The sequence below is a fragment of the Jaculus jaculus genome, chromosome 9 (assembly GCF_020740685.1).
Source record: "Jaculus jaculus isolate mJacJac1 chromosome 9, mJacJac1.mat.Y.cur, whole genome shotgun sequence".
Classification (NCBI taxonomy): domain Eukaryota; kingdom Metazoa; phylum Chordata; class Mammalia; order Rodentia; family Dipodidae; genus Jaculus; species Jaculus jaculus.
In genome coordinates, this window is record NC_059110.1 from 68318489 (window position 1) to 68342516 (window position 24028).

The window sequence follows — 24028 nt, forward strand, 5'->3', positions numbered from 1 at the left end:
TCGGATAATTATAGATTGTATCATGAAATTTTATGTATGTTTAGAATTCAATATAGTTATATAAAATTGATTTGGAGGAGATTTGGCTCAACAGTTAAAAGTGCTTATTTACAAAGGATACACATGGCGAAGCATGCATTTGGAAATTGTTTGCAGTGGCAAGTGGCCTTGGCATGCCCATTTCCTCTCTTTTCCATAAGACTTGTCTCCTTTTTTCACTAGATCATGGCAGTTCAGTCTAGTTCCTCTATTTTTTTGGTATGTTAGATATAGCTAAATTAATTTCAGAAACTGACTTATGGATTGGTGGATATCTTATTTAGCTTTTAAAAGTGTGCATGCGCACGCACACACACACACACACACACACACACACACACAACATAAAAATATCCCAATTCTGATAAGCTTTAAAAATTGTAAAATTGCTGGACATCGTGGTATATTCCTTTAATCCCAGCACTCGGGAGGCAGAAGTTGGAGGATTTCCATGAGTTCAAGGCCACCCTAAGACTCCATAGTGAGTTCCAGGTCAGCCTGGGCTAGAGTGAGACCCTACCTCAAAAAGCCAAAAAAAAAAAAAAAAAAACTTGTAAAATTTTTCATATCTTCATAGTTAAGCCAAAAATGTTACTACAAAATATTGATTTCTTGTTCATTTTGAATTCTATTAGCAGATCTTTTTGTAGCCTCATATGCCTTAAATATGTGAACTCTATTTTTTGTTAATATCAGGCTTTTCTAGATATCAGAATATTGTAATTTGATTTATACAAAGTCCATGTTTGGCTATCAATAAGCACATGTCACCATGCCTGGTTAAAACTCTGTAATTTTAATATGGTTCTTGTTTTGTTCATGCTGGTTTTGCTGGGTGATTATCACTGAGGTTATCATCTAAGTCTTATGAAAAGTGACAGAGGGTGCTCTCTATCAATCTTACCACTCTGCCACCTCTAGCCACCATGAAATGGCCTCCTCATCACCTGCCCTAATGAGATACCCACCAACCACATTATACAGCCTCTCCCAAAAGAACTCATTGTCTTTATGGTCAGCATGAAGAAATTAACCTTTGCCTCTTATCATTAACCAAAGGGTAAAGTGTTAGGGTGGGATAGACTCCCAAAATAGAGTCACCAAGGACATCAGGATGATGACAGAAACACAAGGAAGTGGATTATCCACATACCTCAAGAAACTGCCAAGTAGCAAGGGCCATTAAGATAAAAAGGAGATATAAAGGGAATAGAAAGGGACGGAGGGGGGAACTTAATAGTATGGTATTGTATATACATAAGCAGAAGAACAGATTAATGGGGGTGAGAAGGCCTAAGTGAGGTCAGGGGAAGAGGCTGAGTAAAGGAAAGGTGGAGGGAGGGCTAATCAAAATCTAAGAGGATATAAAGAAGTCATATAGAAAACCTACTGTTTTGGACAATGGGACTCTCGAGCCATAGATTGCTATTAGAAAATTTTCAGTGCTGGGGATGTGATACCTTCCAGTGAGATGTTGGCCAGGGAGGTCCCTGATGCCCCCAAAACATAACATATAACATAACATAACATAACATAACATAACATAACATAACATAACATAACATAACATAACATACCATTACATTACATACCATTGCCGAGGCCCCTGGTTTCCCACCAGGAATAGATGGTAAGACCCTATTGCTGAAGACACCACATACTTGGGCTGCAAGGTCACTGAGAAACCTGCTGGAGATGAGCTGATAACCTCTTCCATGTAGACTAGCTTACAGAAAGCTGGAAAAAGCCATGCTGCATGCAGTTCAATGGGAGAGAGAGAAATCACCAGTAAAGATACTCCACAGTGGGCATTGCAAGCCTTATATTTGGCTAGCCAGGCCAAATAAGCCAATGGATGCAATAGTGGCATATCTGTTATTGGGGAAGCTAACTGCTCTCTAATTTCACTGGATAGAGGCCTGCTACATGGAGTGGCGGGGGGGGGGGAGATGGAAATATATCCCTGATACTGAAAACCTGCAACAGGGATAGTCATGAGCCCTACAGGTATAATGTCTGCTGCTGTCTGACTAAAAGTATATATTATGCTTACCAAACTGCCCAGTAATCACTTCTCTTAATGTTCATACCCATATATTAATGTTACTCTCACTTTTTGTTAGAGAACCTTCTCTTTTCAGATGGCAGTGGTATGACTCAGAAGGCACCATTGTGCTGAGAAGAAGTGACAGAGGACTGCTCAGCATGGAAATATCTCAATTACACCTTCCAAGGCTCAGGGTCCATTACAGAAGAGGTGGCAGAAAGAATGTAAAAGCCAAAGGAAGGGTAGGATTCTTTACAACATGCTCATCCAGACACAAAAATGGCCTGGATATCCATGATCTCACAGTGCCTGAAACTACCTACACAAGACCATCATAATAGGAAGAAATGATCATACATCAAAATAAAAGAGAGACTGATTGAGAGGGGGAGGGGATATGATGGAGAATGGAGTTTCAAAGGGGAAAGTGGGGGGAGGGAGAGAATTACCATTGAATATTGTTTACAATTATGGAAGTTGTCAATAAGAAAGAAAGACAGGAAGGAAGGAAGGAAGGAAGGAAGGAAGGAAGGAAGGAAGGAAGGAAGGAAGGAAGGAAGGAAGGAAGGAAAAGAAAGAAAGAAACCACCCAGCCATTATTCCTTCCTTGCATAACAATGCTCCCACATCATGGTTTCCTGACACCTTATCTTGTAAGGCTTGGTCACTGTTCTGTTCTAACGCCCTGGGTATCTTAGATCTCCCCTAAAGGAATCTTTCTTATTCAAGTTTTCCCTTCCTCACCTTTCCCCAACTGAACAAGCCTTATAAAGCCCACCACCTAATAACTCAGGTTGGCTGCACTCTGCTCTTATAAACCAGCCCTGGCAGCTCATGCTTTTCCTAAATAAAACCTTTCATCTTTGCCTCAAAGTGGTTTGTGTGGTCTTGATCACTCCCAAACCTTACACTGCATAGTTCATCATCCTTACAATCAAACAAACCTGCACAGAATTGAAGGGACCATCAAGACGTTTGTTTCATACAGTATCATGTTTTATGCATTTGCTTATATATTTATTTAGTCAGGATCTCACTATGTTGCCCAGGCTGGCCTTGAACTCTTGAACTCTCCATCCTTCTGATTTAAGCCTTCCAAGTGCTGGAATTATAAGCATATGCCACCTTGCCCAGCACATTTTTTTTAAACTGAGCCTAAATTTACATTTGGAATTCTGGCCTCTTTTATAACATTGTCATTAATGTTAAGCACTGAATGAACATTTAGAAACCTTTTCATGTTACTGTAAAGACACGGTTCATCCTTTCTATTACTGGCCATTTCTTTAAAAATCAATCAGTTGTCCTTTGTAGTGTTCTTAATATCTGCTACAAAAACATCTTGTTACTAAGTTCAGTTCAATGCTTTGAAGACGACGGCACTTCCAGATTATTCCACGCAGCTGCTTTTCATTCCACAAAACAAATTCTTAGACTTTTCTCAAGATTTAATTCCTAAGCTTTTCTCGACACATTTACATTCCATGCTAAATATTCACAGGGCTCACCTAATTAAGAAAAACAGTTTACCTCAAAAGCACCATAACCTCCAGTTACTTTTCCCTGAAAACAATTTTAAGAATTTTCCATTTGACACATTAAGTATCCCTCTCCTTTTCATATACTTCCCATAGATGATCATAAAGGTATTCATTTGCTATTCATTAATCTGGGTAAAAAAATTCTCATCCAAGCAGACAAAATGAATTAACTTATGCTAATTTATGTTCTTTTGGCAAGATGCCAGACATGATCATTGTGAGACTTGATATTGGTGTCTTTCTCCCCTTTCTTCCTATCTTTCTTTCTCTCTATTTACATTTCTTCCATAAGGCTGTCACGGAGACCTTTCCCAAGACCTTCCTTCTATCAACATTCACCTGAAGGATCTACTTCAGCAGCTATGCTTGTGTGCATGGATGTGGTGTGTACCTGCACACATGTGCATGTGCTGGATTGACATGATTTGTTCTTTATGGGTCTCCTGGTGAGCATTCACCACTTCCCCTTGTATGTACTCACAAGTCAACCTATTAATATTCTACTCCAGAAACTTGCCTGGATTTTATGTCATGCTCACTGGTTCATAAATGACAGGCTCCATCTGTATCTCTTTTAGATAAGTGGTAACACATTTATCCAATTTCTATAACCCCACAAAACATGGCATTCTCAGAGCTGACTACACCCTGAATGTGTGTTTATGTAGTCAGGGAAGCTTCACAGAGGCCAGGTGCAGCTTCCTTAAGCCTTATGCCTCTACCCACATTTATTCTGCCCTTTTCACAATAAAGATCATGCTTGCTGCCAAAGCAGGCTGATGCAGGATCCAAACTGAGTTCCATCTCACTGACATCTGTTCATCTGTTAATATTATATCAGTAGCCCAGACAGCTGAGGAGTACATTCTGGTTACTCTATTTACTTTCAGTACAACAACAACAAAAAAAAATGTGTTTGTTATCTAAGCATGCTTGGCATTTCTTAGCTGTTTGAGAGTATTAGATGTTTTATTATTCTTAGAGTATTGAGCCAATTCCCATATTTTCTCTGCACTTTGTCTCTGTATGCTACCCCTCCTGCCCCAGCCCAACTCCTCTCTTTCTTTCCTTGAAAAGTAAGTGTCCAGTGACTTCACAGTTAAGGATATGAGTGTCTTTAGCTATGTTCTTCCTTTGTTTCTCATTAGAGTCATTTGTAATCCAATTGCAGGATATGTTCCGAGAGGTTGGTTGGCTCTCATGAATCATCTTCATGCTTATCAGGTTAGACATGAGTTAAGGTGGAGAGGGCAGAGGAAGCAGCTTAGAAGTTTCTTCTAAGACACATGGAAAATGAGGCTGATTAGGAAACATTTTTCATTTGAGCTAGTTTGCTTGAGTCTCCTGTTGCTATGCCTTCCCATCCCTCATTCTAGACTGTCCTTGATCCCAGACAGCAACTTGGAGCCATGACATTTAGTTTCTATGTAAGGTGGTGAAGCCTGTTTCAATACCTTTCATATTAAGTGTAAGAGTTTTATTATCTTTGCAATTCAGAAACACATCTGATAAAATCACTGGTGGTCATAGTCCTGCTGATGCAGGATTGGAGACCTGGAAGGAATAGATGCTAATAAAGATGCAGGACAGCACAGACCCATGAATTCCAACTTCCAGTTCTTGTCCAAGTAATGAAAGAATTGAGCAAGCAGACTCATAAAAAAGTAAAATATGGATTATAAGTTTTATTTTAGGGAGAGTTAGGATCAAGATTGAAGGCAAGCAGGAAAGTCCAAGCCAGAAAAAATTCCAACTGGGCTGAAAATGGGGAGGGGAGACCAAGACAATCTCTTTTATATAAGGAAGGTCTCCCTCCAGAAAGAAGACTTTGGGAAGGGACTCACACACATGGGAAACAAAGCAGGAAATCACTTGAAACAAAGCAGGAAAGTGTCCAGGAAAAAAATTCTTCCCCTTCCCAGCCTGGCTAAGAAGATCCCTCTCATATAGGGGCAAAGAGAACAGGAGACGATCTGAGGCCAAGAGAGGTCAGATGAGTCTAGCACTTACAAAAAGGGCCCAAGAGGTCTCATCAACAAGGCCCAGGCTACATGTGATTTATTTATGTAGATTTTTAAAAAATATTCCAATTAGAATGAGCCTCACTATTAGGCTCAGGTGTGTAAGGGACCTGTTGGTGGAGCGACACAAGAGGCTAACTCAAAAAACTCAGATATCAGGTGTGCTAAACCTGAGGAAAGTTGAGGGAGAAGCAGGAACATTATGCTTGTAGCCATCTTGGATGAGACTGTATCAGACCATTGGTCCTAGCCTTGCTAGAGCAGGCAAGGTGGCATCCATGTGTCTGTGGAACAGTCCGTAACTACCTATCTACCAGCAGAAAGCTATCTAGCTCCTAATCTGTATCACTGGCCCTACACAGTATAGTCACTTGGATCATAGTATTAATCTAGATCAGTTTGCAGTTCACTGTGATCAAGATGTGGACTTAATTGGTCCAATATTGCTGCTTCATTCAAGTACATTGATGAGTTTTCAGAATACACAGGTTTTCAGCGAGGGAAAACAGGATTCTTTGCAATTGATATTTCTAATGATGCTTAAAATAAATCAATGACAATATTCAGACTCCAGATTTGACAGGCTTTATAGTTCTTTGTCACTGCATTGAATGACAAACCTTTTGAATTGTACATGGTATGTTTGGCTATATGGGAAAAAATATAGTCAATGCAAATTCTTTCTCTGATTCATAGAGATTGTCAAACATAGAATTTGGCTGAGATTTTGATTTTCTTGGTTAATACTGAGTAAAGCTGATTGCCACATATGATCTGAACTTCCTATGTGTTATGCTTAAATTTTATTCAAGCTTTGCCTCCTTGCAAGAGGAAGCAGAAATGAGGGGCTATGTGGAATGATGCACTCTAGCTAATAGGTTGCAAAAGTAGAAAGCCGGGTGACTAGCCAGCCCAACTTGTCCGCAGCTGTCCTGGATTTTACACCGACTGTCCAAAACCCTGAGTCCTGGCAAGCCTCTCAGCAGCATGGAAAGCAGGACAATTGGTTACCCTTCTGATGAACCTAAATTTGTAAGCATCTGAAGCAGCGTGTTTTGTCTATAATCACCTAGCTTTCATTGTGTCTTCAGAGCCTAGCCCTATTCCTGTAAAACACTTGAGTTGAAGAACTATTAAAATATTGATATTCATCTCCTGGAAAGAGACTAGTGCAAGGTCTTTAGGCTGTATCAGGTTTATGAAGCTTAAGACTACTTACTCTTTTTTTAAAAAACATATTTTATTTATTTATTTGAGAGCAAGAAAGAGAGGAAGAGAATGGGCATGCCAGGGCCTCTAGCCACTGCAAACAAACTCCAGACACATATGCCTCCTTGTGCTTATGTGGGTCCTGGAAAACTGAACTGGGATCCTTTGGCTTTGCAGGTAAATGCCTTAACTGCTAAGCCATCTCTCCAGACCACTTACTTTTAATATACCAGGATCTTTTCATAGCACTCTAGACTCTTGTTTGTCCCACTTCCAATTTAGTAAAGGCTCTTAACCTGTTAAAAACATTGCCCCTACTATTAGTGACCTTAAAGCCCATGATAAAGGTTAGGAACAAGGTAAAACCTTCTTTTATAGTCAGAGACATGGGACCACGGCATAAAACATAGATGCCCTGGTTAGACTAGAACTCCAGTCTGATTTAGTCTGATACAAGAGGTTGATAAAGAGCACCTTCCTTCTTAGTTCTCTTTTCTTTTATCTTTTACTTTTTTTTTTAGGTAGGGTCTCACTCTAGCCCAGACAGACCTGGAATTCACTATGTAGTCTTAGCGTGGCCTTGAACTCACAGCAATCCTCCTACATCTGCCTCCCAAGTTCTGGGATTAAAGGCACGTGCCACCAGGTCTTCCACCAATGGACAGGCCCTTTCTCAGTCTGAGCTCACCTCTTGAACCCACCAACCAACCAGGGTCCTTCATATTTATTTATTTATTTATTTATTTAGATAGGGTCTCACTTTTATTTTGTTTTTATTTTTCTTTTTTCTTTTTCTTTTTATTTATTTATTTGAGAGCAACAGACAGAGAGAGAAAGAGGGAGAGAGAGAGAGAGAGAGAGAGAGAGAGAGAGAGAGAGAGGGAGGGAGGGAGGGGGGGGAGAGTGGGCGTGCCAGGGCTTCTAGCCACTGCAAACAAACTCCAGATGCGTACGCCCCCTTGTGCATCTGGCTAATGTGGGTCCTGGGGAGTTGAGCCTTGAACCAGGGTCCTTAAATTTCACAGGCAACCGCTTAACAGTTAAGCCATCTCTCCAGCCCTCTTCATATTTATTTGAACTGGGCAATGAGGCTCATTCCAATTGGGTTCTCAATTTATAAAAAGGCTTAACCCAAGTTGCCACATGGATTTCCTTCTTAAGACACTCCCACACCCCTCATATTGGGAGCTTCTGTGGTTCTATTCTCTCTGAAAGTAACATTTTTCATAATTTACTCTTCTTTGTGTCTATGTCTATCAGTTCTTTGCTAATAGTAATGAAAAAAATTTCAAGATTTGGGACAGCCCCTAGCATAGGGAGTTCTAAGCCCATTGGGGAACAGAGGGCCTTTCTGAGTGCTCAATACGGTAACACACATGCTTAGCATTCCAAAACCCTGAGTTCCCTTCCAAGTATTGCAAAAATAGATAGATAAATAAATAAGTAAATTTACATTCTTTGCAGTTACCCTTTCAATCCATTTAACCTAAAACCAGCTCATTTGAATTTAACACACAAACACAGCAAAAATATTGGCATCCTGAGCAGGAACAAAAATCTCAGTATTAATTGTCATTGCAAAGTTCAAATTGGTTTAGCAACATTCCTTTGGGGAATTCAAAGTATTGTTGTGCTTTATTGTGAAGTTTTATGTTTTCTTATTTCATTGACCCCACATGAAACTCAGGTAGAAATCTCTTTTTATTTTATTGTATCATAGAAGTACCACTACAAAGCTTTTATGAATTCAGTAGAAAATGCAATATTTGCTACATCAAAATAGGAAGCTTCCATTTCAATAACAATAACAAAAATACCCATTGTGGTGTGATGGTCATGTGGAAAATGCAGTTTAGTGCACATGCTTAAAGTTCCTGAGCTAGGGATGTGGCTCAGCAGTTGCAGGTGCTTGATTGTAAAGTCTGCCGGTTAGGATTTAATTCCCCAGAACCTATGTAAAGCCAGATGCACAAAGTGACATATGCCTCTGGAGTTCACTTGTGGTGGCAAGAAGACCTGGCATGCCCATTCTGTCTCTTAGCCAAAAAAAAATTAAAAAAATAAAAATACTTAAAAAACAAGTTCTGGGATGGAGAAGATGGCTTAGCAGTTCAGACATTTATCTGCAAAGCCAAAGGACCCTGGTTCAATTCCCCAGGACCCACATAAGCCAGATACACAAGGAGACACATGCATCTGGAGTTCACTTGCAGTGGCTAGAGGCCCTGGCACACCAATTCTCTCTCTTTTTCTCTCTCTCTACCTCTTTCTCTTTCTCTCCCTCTCTCTCAAATAAATAAATTAAATATAATTTAAAAGGTTCCTAAGATCACCAATTTCATAACACCAGCTCCATGTTAGACGCCATATCGTGGTGTTGCCTGGTGCGTTGTTTATGCTCTGATGTCTTGTGCTTGCTGTTTAAATCACAGAGAATGCAGAAACACTCAGGACTAGAACAGAGGGTAACTGCAAAGATAATTTATTATGGTGAACAACTTTATAGCCCTCTTTTCTTTCTTCTGGTGTTCCTAGAGAATGGTCCATGAAGAGATGCCAGAAGTCATAGCTCTAAAGATGCATGAAAGTTCCAAAATATCCTAATGGGTACTTCTTGTTGCTAAACACTGGGTTAGAGTAGTAATAATACAATGCTTATCCTACTGCCAAGTTAGAAAGAATTTTCTCTTGATTTCTCTGTTAGAAGAGATATTAGGAATAAAATCAAGGATTATTGCATATCTACTAGTTGCTGGCATACTATAGATAGAAATGCACTGTTATCAAGGATAATGCAAACAGTTATGGTTGGAACCAGCATGATAATTATTAGAGAGCATGGTCACTATTAATACAGGGAAGACTGAGGGGTTGCACAAGGCTAAGAAAGGGGAATTGTATTTGACATGGAATAGGATAAGAAAAGAGACCTGGGGTGAAAAAGGGGTCTGGAAATGACCAAATGTTTTCCAGGGCCAATTTCAGCACTGGTTAACCTTGAAGAGAAGCAAGTGTGAGACTCTAGGAAAGTATTGCCTTGGGGCAAGACTAACTTGCTGTTATGCACACTGCCTCCCAGTGTGGTACATGCACCTGCCAGCTCTCCTTGACTTGTTCCTTCCCCCACTGAACTGAGAAATGAGTTTTAGAGTCTTGCCCAGTGGCTGTTTAAGCTTTTTCAGTTCCTAACCCCTGAGCAAGGATCCCTATAGTTTGTTCAGCTGCCAGACTTTAGCCTTCCATGGAATATGCTCCTGGGACAGATTTATCTCCTTTGTCTTAGGGCCTTATCTGAAGTTTCTTGGGGCCATGGCCATTTTGCAAAGATTGGCATCAGTCATTCATATATAAGGAAAGTTATGCTCAGATTTCACATTAGGGTTTGCTGAATGGTGACAACTAGACATTGATTTTTATCCTTTACCTAAAGGACAAATCTTCTGAGAAAAGAATGAGGAGGACAGAAGGACACTGGTTCTGGACATGGGAAGTATTTTTAAAGTAATATTTACATTATTATTTAAGAAATATTTGTTATGATTTAAGACATAATAACTAAACAATATATGTAGTACATATTAATTTATATCCTGCTGACATAAAAATTTTCATATTTCCATTCTCCATATGCATTTGAAGAAAATGATAAAAATAACTTAAAACTGACTCCATTACTAAGACTTTCCTGAATAAAAAAAGGATTTTAAGTTCCACATTCCTGAGTTTTGTCATCAGGCAGTTATACAGATCTATTCAAATGATCTGAGGACATAGACTTTTCATTAGCTTTCTCTAAGAGTGTCAAATTAACCAGGATATTGAGGGATGAGAAATTTTGAGAGTATTCTATTTGGTGTTCAAATTACTAAGAGAAATAGCACCAGCACCAACATGCAGGATACTTAAAAGACTTAAAAAATAAAGGCATATGGAGGCAACAGCAGAGACTGTGTTTTGACTCCAAATCTGGCAGACATGGGGGATCTGGAGTCAGGCCCCTATTGAAGATCTGCCAGTACCCCTCTGCTCTTAACTGGGGTGATTCCCACCAAAGGTTTCAAGTGGTGGTAGTACTGTCTCTTTGTAGGATCACTAAGTAGGGGCAGCAAAAATGGTTTTGTTGATCATCTACACTTTCTACACTTTAATCAAGTGAGAAAACTATTTGTTGAACCCCAGTACTTTAATGCAGTAATTGTGTTTGTTTCATCTAAAGCTGTAGCCCATGCAAATGTTTCTATATTATTGTTGCTATATTGCATCTATCATTTAATGACTTGCTGTTTTTCTTTGTGACCCTGTTATACAGACTTCTTTGTTGTTACAAAGGCTTCATGTTTATCTTGTTTAATGATTAAATAACAATCCAGTGACCTGAAGCTTTTTGATTTACATACCAGTCTCCCCATCAGTGGACACAGGACAGCTATTGTTGGCAAACTTGTGCTTCTGCACAACTCACAGCTGTGTGGGACAAGATGGGGAAGAAAAGGTTAATAATCCCAGCAGGCCCAAAGTAGATGCTGAGGAGCTTGTGGAGAGAATACAGAAAGAGTATAAGAGCCAAGGGATGGGGGAGGAGTACTCTGGAACCGTCTCTTCTGCATAAGAAGTGGCCATTGCATCCATGGCCCTTCAGTAGCTATGACTGCCTGCACCAGACCTTCACAATATTGGGCCCATCAACATTTCAACATGAATGATGGGATAGAGCCAAAACAAAATAACCAACATCAAGCAAAAGAGGGACTAGTTAGAAAGAAGAAAGGGTTCAGTGGTAGGGTTGGAGTGGGGAGACAGTGGAAGACAATGGGAGTGGATTTGATCAAAATACATTATGCACATGCTTGAAAATTGTAAAACAGCTCAATAATTCATTAGGTCTTGGGATGGATTTGTGGGTCATATTCTAAAAAAGGTGACAGTGCAACCATTTATTAATTGTCATTATCAACAAAACAGCTTTGATGCACATTTAGAGCTGCTTCAGCAGAAAGAATACTGGTTTGCCTCAAAAATATAAACGTTGAACATTACATTGTTAGAAATAGCTATGGGGTTGAGAAATAACCACTCCTCACATCTCCCAGACTATCCAGTTCTCTGCATAAACATAAATAAGAAGTGGTAGTTTTATCTTAAACAGAGTAAACTTGCATTCCTTCATGCAGCCCCAACATCAAGCTTTCAGGCAACGAGTAGCTGAATTAGTGAATGCTGGTTCCTTCTCAGGGCTCTGAGTTTCTGGCCTTCACATGGGGCTGGTTCCTTTAGTTGGATATGTGTGCATGAACTGATGAATACAGCATCATTCATGCCTCAGGCCCTAGCCAGGTGGAGGAGAGAGCCCATGGAAGGCTGAGCAGAGTGAGTCATCTACCTATCCTAAAGTTTGCTCTTCTAGCAGAAAAGGTGGCTTAAACTAAGCCCACCAATGCCATTATCACTTTGCTGAGCTTTATGCAAAGCATTGTAATCAAAAGCAATGACTCTCCGTAATACATGGAGAGCCTTGTGTTCCCAGATGCCATTCTACTCTTAATACTACTGAATTGAACCCTTACAACTGTGTAAGATAGAAGTGTTTGTTATATGTCTTTCATTGCAAAAAAAAAATTAATAAAGCCAATAGCATCCCCCCAGAGACTCTAGATATAGTGGCCACACACCAGTAGGTGTGGCCGAGATTCCCACTGACCAAAATCCCCTTGGGACTTCCTGCATCCCTCCACTCTGCACCTTCCAGAAGTGCCCCATGCTGTTCCACTTCAAGCCTGTTCACTTGCTGCTTGGTCCTCGTGAAACTGTTTCCTCTGGGTTTTCACACATACTCACTTCTTTTAAGCATCTACTAATTATTCTTAATGAAACTCCCTGGGCTACTCTATCTAAAATAATGTCTGTTTCCTTAACACTCTCTTAATCTCAGTCTTCCCCCCTTCCAGTTTTTTGAGGTAAGGTCTCCCTCTAGCCCAGGCCTACCTGAAATTCACTATGCAGTTTCAGAGTGGCCACAGACTCACGGAGATCCTCCTGCCTTTGCCTCCTGAGTGCTGGGGATAAAGGTGTGTGATGCTGTGCAAGGCTTAATCTAAGCCTTTAAAAAATATTCTAACACTTACCACTCCCTGAAAACGTTTCATCTATGTACTTGTTATTTCTATTCATTGTATATCTCCCCATTTAGGATGCTGGCTCAAAAGATGTTTTATATCTTCTTTTACCCCCAGTATCTATTTACAGTGAATATTGTTTGAATGAATAATACATGGATGAATGAATGAGTGAAAATAATGGAAAGAGCAAGTGCTCTAAGAATGGTGTAGCAGTCAACTGTATCCAGGCAGCTATAGAAGTGACTGCTGGCTGTCTCCCCTCATATAATACATCAGCACTGTGCCCCATCCAACAGAGCTTAAGGTCTTCCTGGATGTGTGGGTGCCTGTGCTGCCTGAGAGTATTCAGACAACACTTTCCCCTTTGCTCCAACCACTAGGATCTCTGCCTCTCAACTTTGGTTTCAAAGAATTAAAATCTCAGCCTGCCATTTATACATAGTAACTGGAAAAGCAAGCCAGTTGCTTATGGAGATTGGGTGCAGAGGGACTGAATTCTCTTCAAGAACATGAATAGGAAAAGGCACATCCATTGTTTCCACTTTAGCCTTCTGTTTCTATTAAACACTGGCTGCTTCTCTGGGCTTGATTCTTTGAGGGTGAAGCATGTTTTTAATTCAAACCTTAACCTTGGCTTTGACCTGTCATCTCTTCCTCTCAGGCCCAAGTGTCTTCTTTGCACCTGCACTGTAATAGCTACTTAGAGCTCTGAAGCACTTCTTATGTCAATAGTCACCATTACCTAATTTTCCTGCATCCACAATACACAGCTCAGATGACCTGCCACTACCCAAAACTCACTTTGACTTTGTTTTATTGTGATGTGGGAACTGGACATGAGAGTCTGCATTGGGACTAGGCTGGTCTCCCAACCAGACACATTTTTACTTGGAAAGATAATTACACACATGTCTGAGAGGGATTTTGTGCTTTATATAATTTTGTTCTAGCCAATAAAGTCAGAGGTTAGGCTTGTATATTTTAATCAGGCTCTTATTAACATGTCATAAGGTGGGCTGGAGAGATGGGTCAGTGATTAAGGTGCTTGCGGGCGAAGCCTGAGGACCTGTGTTCAACTCTCCACATCCCATGTTAGCCAGAAGCACAAAGGTGAGGCAAGCGGAAGGTGGCACATGGCCACTAGGTGGCACAAGCGTCTGGAATTCGATTGCATTGGCTGAGGCCCTGCTGCACCAATTCTCTCTCTCTGTGTCTTTCTCTAAAAAATGTAATAAAGCAAGTTCTTGGATTGTACATTTGAAGTTCATAAGATTCTGCTTCCCATCTTGAAAGTTGTTAGCATTTTACCTTTTTGGCTAACTTGGCCTCTTAGGGGAAAAGACATAAAAAGGGAGGTCAGAGAAATAGGTCTTACCTGATCAGTTGAGAACAGGGTGAACAGGAGTCTGGGGAGGCTGCAAGCAGTTCAGCAGAGGTGGCACGTGGAGGTAGGAGAGGCCTTGTAGAAAATGTAGAGCGTAGGTTTCAGGGCTCCTGCTAAGGATTCAGAATTTATTTCTGGCCATGCACATGTTAATACAGCCTGTAATCTCAGTGCTTGGACAGAGGAGACAGCAGGGTCATGAGTTCAAGGCCCACCTGGGCTATAATGCAATACTGTGTCTCACAAAACAAAACAACCAAACAACCCCTAAATAAAAATTGGATTCTTCAGGCAATGGGAAACAACAGAAGTATTAATAGCACAATAAATTTATATTCATGTAGCAGTGAACGTGTTGCTATAACAAAACTCCCAACCAGAGGCAGTTTATGAAAGGGTTTATTTCAGGCTCAGAGACTTTTGTCGTAGTAGCCACATTCAAGCAGGCACAGCCAAGATTCCCACTAACCCACGTCCCTCGTTATGGTCTTTCCTCCATCCCTCCATTATCTGCCTTCTGGAAGTACCCCATGCTCTTCATCATGGCAAAGAAAAACAATGGGCGCATAGAATCACACATCTGCAGCAGAGAGACCTCAAGCTGGCTCAGAACACACAGTAGGTGGGATTCATCAACCCCAAGGTAGGTCCTCAGAAACACATTTCCACCAGCAGGGCTCCACCTCCCAAAGACTCCACTAGTGGGGGGCTGAGTAGGAGGTTTAATCACCAACATGGAGGTTATGGGGAACATTTACACTTAAATCATGATTTATAAAATATATAAAAGAGAGAGCAGTTCAACAAAGCTATGAAAACTGCAATGTAGCAAAACAGATATCTTTTAAACTACAATTTATCTTTATTGTATTTGTTATTGTTTTAAAAATAAATCTTGGCTTTTAGAGCTGTTTCAGATTTACATAAAAGTTACATGCAGTTCCATAGAACACTATTGTCTTTACTTCTGTGTCACATGTACAGTCTCTCCTGTGATTGACATCTTGCTTGAGTTGGTGCATTTGTTACAGGTGATGAACCAACATTGATAAAGTCCGTGGAGTGCACAGGAGGCATTGTTTGTGTTGTACAGTTCACTGGCTTCTGAAAACTGCATATGTCACATAAGAGCTCCACTGCCCTAAAAATCCTCTTCTTCCTCTTGCAGAAAGTCTGGAACCAATGGTTTTTTACCACCTTACTTACACTCCTCAGCATGTCAGTTAGTTGGCATCATGGAGTGCATATACATTTTCAGCTGGCTTCTTTCCTTTTAACTGTATGCCTTTAACATACCTTTAGGTCTTCTAGTTGCTGCTTGATCATTTTAAAAGCAGATTTTATTTATTTTTTAAAAAATTATTTATTTATTCTATTTAGTTAAGAGAGAGAAGAAAGTGGCAGAGTGAGAGAGAGAGAGAGAGAGAGAGAGAGGGAGGGAGAGAGAGAGAGAGAGAGAGAGAGAGAGAGAGAGAGAGAGAGAGAGAGAGAGATGGGGGGGGGGAGAACACCAGGGCCTTCTGCTGCAAATGAACTTCAGATGTATTTGCCAACTTGTGTATCTGGCTCACTTGTGTCTTGGGGAATCAAACCTGGGTCCTCTGGCTTTGTAGGCAGGTGCCTTGTGGCAGTTTGATTCAGGTGTCCCCCATAAATTTAGGTGTTCTGAATGCTAGGTTCCCAGTTTATGGAGATTTGGGAATTAATCCCTTGTGGAGGCAGTGTATTGTGGATGCGGGCTTATAGGTATTACAGCCAGTTTCCCCTTGGCAGTGTTTGGCACACTCTCCTGTTGCTGTTGTCCACCTTATGCTAGCCAGAGGGTGATGTCACCCTCTGCTCATGCCATGGTTTCCTTTCCTTTTCTTTTTTGTTTTAGTAGTACTACTGCTTTATTGATTTAGACATATTAGATAATTCTGACAATCTCTTCATGTGTACAATGGTATTCTAGTTTTCTACTGTGAATCAACTTGAACAAGATTTGATTTTCTAGCAGTAGCTTGCTACTATTATTAGTTGAAAGAATTATTGCAAATGGTTACCTGTAATTCAAATATAATGTAAAAACACAACATACTGTACAGAGTTTGAGCAGTGTCACCTTGGCCCTGTATCTGTAGTGCTCCTGTATTAAAATGCAAATGTAACATGTCAATGCAAATTAAAGTCATCTTTTTCTAAAGCTATAGACTAACAAACCAAAGTCAATAATCACAATATAGTTCCTACCACCAGCAACTCATAGTATACTAGAATGCCTTGACTTACCACCTGTATGGCCAGACAATGTGCAAGGGTCTCTGCTGATCATCAACTCCACCCAAAAGGTTCAAGGGATCAAGAGTCACATTGTCGTTATTCTCTCCATGATGAGAACTTGCATTATCCAAGTTGGATTTTTTCAAGTCTGGTTTCTATATTGATGAGTTGTCCAGGTTTTCTTGTGCAATATCAACACCAGAGGGTACATCAGACTCTGATTTAAAATTCTCCAATAAGTTCTCAGAACCTCTGTGTTCTGGGTGGGAAGGAAGATCCTTGGACAGAACTGTACTGCTATTTCCATTAAGGCTGAGCATCTTCTTTAAGTGGGCTATTTTGTGCACAGGCATGAATCTGGCCACATCAGGAAACCTGATGGGAAAGTAAGTAACTTGGCACTTGGGTCTGATGATACTTTGTAGATCCATGGGTCTTTGATCAAGAATCTGCTTCATGAATTTCCCAATATAAGTAAGAAATGACTCCATATTAAACACTGAGTTGAATACTACCACATCAGCCACTAGGTATGAGAGAATTTGGTTGTATCCACATTAAAAAATCTGTCTCCAGGGCTGGAGAGATGGCTTAGCGGTTAAGCGCTTGCCTGTGAAGCCTAAGGACCCCGGTTGGAGGCTCGGTTCCCCAGGTCCCACATTAGCCAGATGCACAAGGGGGCACACGCGTCTGGAGTTCGTTTGCATAGGCTGGAAGCCCTGGCGCACCCATTCTCTCTCTCTCCCTCTATCTGTCTTTCTCTCTGTGTCTGTCGCTCTCAAATAAATAAATAAATAAATAATTAAAAAAAAAATCTCTCTCCTGACATTTCTTGACAGGATATACCAATTGGTTTTCCTGGAAGTACAAAATCGTTTTCAGTTTCCCAAGGTCAGGCTGAAGAGCAACCAGTTCAGTCATGTTAAGCTCAGAGCTTGCAAAGAGAATCCTGTAGTGCTCACTGATGGGAACCTTCTGAGAAAATTACAAAGCTGCAGTCTGCGCTCTCCAGTGCCATTTCTTTGCGGGAAGCGTGTAAAGAACACAGTCTTCTAGCTCTTCCTGGAGCAGCTGTGCCAACTGTCTATGGGAGCCTCCATAGAATGCCTTGATGAGTAGAATACTCATTGCCCTCCTCCTCCGCGTCTCCCTCCTGGCCACCGGCGCGGCCCAGCCGGCGACCCATGCCATGGTTTTCCCCTGCCATCATGGAGCTTCCCGCTCAAGCCTGTAAGACAAAATAAACCTTTTTTCCCTCACAAGCAGCTCGTGGTTGGGTGATTTCTGCCAGCAATGCAGACCTGACTGCTCATGCCTTGACTGCTAAGCCATCTATCCAGCCCCAACAGATTTTATTTTTTAGAGCAATTTCAAGTTCGGAGCACAATTGAGTAGGAGATACACAGATGTTTCATATGACCCCTGACTCTTATAAAGGCTGAATAATATTCCATTGTGTGGATGTGAAAGTTTATCTCTGCATTCATCCATTGAAGATTGTCTTGCTGGCTTTCAGTGTTTGCCCTGGACAATCATGCCCATGCTGACACTCAGGTATGGCCTTTTGTATACATATATCTTCAGCTCATTCACACCACATGCTAAGTGTATGTTTAGGCTTGTGAAACACTACCTGACTGACTTCCTTCCCACTGGTCAAGGCATTTGTGTTGCCATGGGCAACCATGAGAGTAGGTTCTTTCTACCTTTGTTTGTTTGTTTGTTTTGCTTTTGTTCTTGTTTTTTGAAGTAGAATTTTACTCTAGCTCAGGATGACCAGGAATTCACTATGTCGTCTCAGGGTGGCCTTGAACTCACAGCGATCCTCCTACCTCTGCCTTCCAAGTGCTGGGATTAAAGGTGTGCACCACCATACTCTGCCCAACTACTTTTTAGCAGAACTTTGGGCTGGAGATTAGCCATTCTAATGGGTCTGCAGTGCTAGTCCGTAGTTGCTTAACTTGAAATTTCTTAATCATATATAATCTTGACCACTGTTTCACGTTATTCTGTGATCTATACATCTACTTTGGTTAGACGTGTACAAAAATTATGCCCACTTTTTAGTTTATTTCCTTCCTGTGGAGTTTGTTTATGCTATTATTGTTTGTTTTTTGGGAGGAGGGTGGGTTAGGTATTTTTTTCTCTATTACTTTCTAGGAGTTTTACAGCTTTGTGTTTTCCATTTACATTTATGATCCAATTTGAGCTAATCTTTGTGAATGGTGTAAAGTTAGCATGTATATTCTTTTTTATTTTCATGTAAGTGTGCAGGTGTTCTAATATTTCTTTAAAAGACTATCATTCTCTATTGTCTCGATTTGCTCCTTCATCACAAACAAGTTGTATTTAGCCAATATTTGTGGATTCTCAAGTCTGTACCATTGATCTCTCTATTTTTTTAAAAACCAATACCACACAGTATTGATTCCTGAAGCTTTCCTGCAAATTTGAAGTCAAGCAGTGATGGTCTTCTGACTGTTCTCATTCAATATTGTATTGGCTCCTTGAATAAATCATTTTAACTGATACACAAAATATAACAGTTGTACATTTTAATGTAATTAAAATTATGTTTCACTGTGGTGCTTTTCAAACAGATTTTGTATTTTGTTTTCCTTCTCCCACATCCCTCTTCTGCTTGTGCTCAGCACAGCCTCCTTTGTGCTTTCCCACAATGTTTCCTTTGTTCTCCCCTCACCTTCTCACCATTTATTGTCTTCTATACTCACTCTTGTATGCAAACATATACAAGTTAAGATTCACATAATGAAAGAGAATATGTGAGTTTTGTATCTCTGAGTTTGGGTCACCTCACTTAGTATAATTTTTCTCAGTTTTATCCATTGACCTCCAAATGTCATAACTTCACTTTTTCTTTTTTTTTAATTTTTTGTTCATTTTTATATTTATTTATTTGAGAGCAACAGACAGAGAGAGATAGAGAAAGGGCACGCCAGGGCCTCCAGCCACTGCAAACGAACTCCAGATGCGTGCGCCCCCTTGTGCATCTGGCTAACGTGGGTCCTGGGGAATTGAGCCGTGAACCAAGGAACTTAGGCTTCACAGGCAAGAACTTAACCGCTAAGCCATCTCTCCAGCCCCATAACTTCACTTTTTCTTTACAGCTGAGTAAATCTCCATTGCATGCCACATTTTCACTATCCAGTTATGAGTCGATGGGCATGTAGGTTGATTTCACTTCCTATCTTTTTGTTGTTGTTGTTGTTGTTGTTGTTGTTGTAGAGAATGGGCATTCTAGGGCCTCCAACCACTGCAAATAAACTCCAGATGCATGCACTATCTTGTGCATCTGGCTTATGTGGGTACTGGGGAATCAAACCTGGGTCCTTAGCCTTCACAGACCAATACCTTGACCACTAAGCCATCTCTCCAGCCCTCCTATCTGATTTTGTGGACAGCAACAATGAATATAAATGTGAGTATCTCTGTGGTAGTTTATAGAGTTCTTTGGGCATATGCCCTAGAGTGGTATGGCATGTAATAACTCAATTTGTAACTTTTTCAGAAACTTCTACACTTATTTCCAAAATGGCTACACCAGTTTTTTCCACCAACCAAGAGCAAATAAATATCCCCCCTCCTTGCAACTTCATTAACTTCATGTTTTTAAATTGTGGCTTTTGATCCATTTTGAACTGCTCTTTGTGCAAGGTGAGAGAGGTGGATCTAATTTCATTTTTCTGCAGGTAGATATTCAGTTTTGCCAGCACCTTTTCTTAAATAGTTTTCAGGGCATTCTTTGATATCTTTGTCATAAATAATAAGGCACAGCTATGCGAGTTTACTCTGGATGCTCTATTTTATGCCAGCGGTCTGCGTGTCTGTGTCATCAGTACTGTGCCGTCCTTGTCCATGTGTTTCTACAGCATAATCTTAGGTTAGGCTTTGTGGTGACTCTTGCAGTAGTCTTTCTGCTTATGTTTCTTTTGGAAATACATGTCTTTTGTGCTTTTATATGGATTGCTGGGTTGTTTTTGTTAGTTCAGAGAAGAATTTCATTGGAACTGTGAAAGCAATTCCGTTGAGTCTACAGATTACTTTTGGTAGTATAGCCATTTCCACAATATTGTTTTTACCAACCCAGGGACATTAATTCCTGCAAGTGTCTGGTATTTTATCTTATTTCTCTTTTCATTATATTAAAATTTTCTTGGAGAGGTCTTTTGGTTTTCAACATCCTAGATACTTAACTTGTTGATAGCTATCACAATGGGATATTATTTCTAATTTCTCTCTCAGCAGTTCATTGTTGGAATACATGAGAGATACTAATTTTATTATTATTATTATTTTGATTTTTTGAAATAGGGTTTCATTCTGGCTCAGGATGACCTTGAATTCACTATGTATTCTCAGGATGGCCTTGAACACATAGCAATCCTCCTACTTCTGCCTCCCGAGTGCTGGGATTAAAGGCATGTGCCACCATGCCCAGCTTTTATTGAGAATTTTAATATCTAAGTTCATCAGGAAAATTGGTCTATAGTTTACTTTTATCTTAGTGTCTTTTCTAGTTTTAGTATAAAGATAACACTGGTTTCATAGAATAAGTTTGAAATTTTTCCTTACCTTTATATTACGTGGAACAATCTGAGAAGTGTTGGTATTGGATCTTCCCTAAAAGAGTGATAGAGTTCAGTAGTGAACCTATCTGTTCCTGGCCTTTTTTTACTAGCGGGGTTGGGGAGACTTATTTACTGTGTTACTCACATTGCTCATTATGGGTATGCTTAAATTATTTATATCTTCTGGCTTTAATTTTGGTAGGTCATATATATTTATTAATGTATTCATTTCAACTAGGTTTCCAAGACCTTTGGAATATAAGTTTTCATAGAATTCACTAATGATTTTCTGGCTTTCATTTGGGTCTGTTTTCAACAACTCCTATTGCATGTCTAATTTTATTTATTTGGGTCCCTTTCTCTCTCTCTCAATTATTTGGGTAAGGTTTTTTCAGACATTAGCTTTTTCAAAGAATTAACTCTTAGTTTGATAGATTTAGTCTCTGATTTGTTAAGTTCTATCTTAAACTTTACTATTTTTTGTCATCTACTGGGTTTGGGCTGGTTTCTTGTTTTTCTAGCACCCTAACTTGTATTATTATGTTGTTTACTTGAGATCACCCTATGTTTTTATGGCGAGCATGTATGGCTGTAAATTTTCCATTTGGAACTGCCTTGGCTGTATACCTGAGGATCTGGTAGGTTGTATTATTTTAATTAGTTTCTAGAAGTTTTTAAATTTACTTTCTTTTGAATCTGTATAAGTTTTAATGTTCATATAATTGGAATGTGTGGCAGTTTGATTCAGGTGTCCCCCATAAAACCTTAGGTATTCTGAATGCTAGTCTCCTCAGCTGATAGCAATTGAAAATTAAAACCTCCTGAAGGCAATGTATTGTTGGGGGAACGGCTTATGGGTGTTATAGCCAGTTTCCCCATGCCAGTGTTTGGCACACTCTCCTGTTGCTGTTGTCCACCTTATGTTGGTCAGGGAGTGATGTTCACCCTGTGCTTATACCATCATTTCCCCTGCCATCTTGGAGTTTCCCCTCTAGCCTATAAGCCAAAATTTTTCCCACAAGCTGCTCTTGGTTGGGTGATTTCTACCAGGAGTTCAAACCTGATTGCAACAGAATGCTTCACTGTTTTTCTTTTTCAAAATTAAAAAAACCTATTAAAAATTTACATGATCCCCTCCCATTACTGTCCTTGATTGATAGCCTCCTTTCCCCCATTCCCCTTCCACTGAAACCCCTCTTTTTCAACTCTCTTTAATATATATTTTGATATTTTATTTGTTTGCTTATTTGAGAGAGAGAGAGAAAGGCAGATAGAAAGATAGAATGGGCTTGCTAGGGCCTCTAGCCACTGCAAATGAGCTCCAGATGCATGTGCTACATTGTGCATCTGGCTCACATGGGTACTGTAGCATCAAACCTGGGTCCTTAGCCTTCTCAGGGATGTGCATTAAACACTGAACTATCTCTCCAGCCTTCTCTTTTCTATTTTGATGTCTTTTTTTTTTTTTTGGCCTTCTTCCATCATCCATGACAACATATTGATGGGTCCTGTATCATTCAGGCCTTCTGCAGGTAATGACAGCCAGTGTGCGGTCAGCAATATGATGGCTACTTTGTCTCTGGAAGTTAGCATTCCAAAGCATTCATTCCCATCCTTTAGCTTTTCCATTCTTTCTGTCATCTCTTCTGAAATGGCCTCTAGGCCTTGGATGGTGTGATAGATATGTCTCATTTAATGCTGAACACTCCACTGTCACTCAGCACTTTGGCAAGTTTTGAGTCTCCACAGTAGTCACACTATCTGAAAAAGAGAAGCTTCTCTAACCAAAAGTGTGCCTAGCATTACTATATGGGCATAAAAACACACAGAGGGAGCTGGAGAGATGGCTTAGCAGTTAAGTGCTTGCCTGTGAAGCCTAAGGACCCTGGTTCGAGGCTGGATTCTCCAGGACCCATGTTAGCCAGATGCACAAGGGGATGCATGCATCTGGAATTCGTTTTCAGTGGCTGGAAGCCCTGGCATGCTCATTCTCTCTCTCTCTCCCTATCTGCCTCTTTCTATCTCTGTCACTCTCAAATAAATAAATAAAAATAAACAAAAATATTAAAAAAAAACCACACACAGAGGACAATTTGTGGGCAGCATATATCCAGTTATCCAAACAACAGTGGTAGCATAGTAGCTTGTCTTCTAGGTCTCATGACCTTCTCAGCCATAGGCTTTTGACTAGGTTTTCAGTATCAAGCATGACTTTCCTTCCATGGAGTGGGCCTCAAATTCAATCAGGTAGGTATGTGGGCATGTGTTGCCTGGCTGGCCAGTCATGTGGATTGCAGGGTCCACTGCTGGTTAAGCCCATAGATGACTTTTCTCCCACTCCTGTTTGAATTGTACTTCCAGCTCCATGAAAGCTAGCCAGCAGGAAGATGGCTTTTAGCTTAGTTCTTTCTGAGTTTTATATCGTATCAATTTATCATTTTTGAATTTTTTTGAGACAGGGTATTAACTATCATTTAAGTTGAACTGAAACTTACTATGTAGACCAGGCCAGGTTAAATTCATGATCCACTGGCCTTAGCCATAGTTCTGTATATTGTGATTACAGGAATAAACCACCATACCCAGCTTACTGACCCTTTTAATTGTCTTGTTGGTGCAAAGTAATGACTCAGTCATCCAAGAGGAGCTGTGTGAGTGTAGCAGTCTGCACGCGGCACTGCAATCCTGCTGTGTGGTCTGCTTGGGCTTTACTGGCAGGGCTGGCCTAATAGCATACAGGAGTGACTTTCACTTCGTAAAGCACTCGGGAGCAAGGGAGCTATGGTTTAAGGTCATTCAAGCTATCTTGTTACTTTTCTC

General features: G+C 40.3%; 1 pseudogene; it reads right to left on the reverse strand.

The window, feature by feature from the left end:
• Nucleotides 1-16624: 16624 nt before the first annotated feature.
• LOC101604190 lies at nucleotides 16625-17769 on the reverse strand (annotated as a pseudogene).
• Between the last annotated feature and the right edge of the window lie 6259 nt (nucleotides 17770-24028).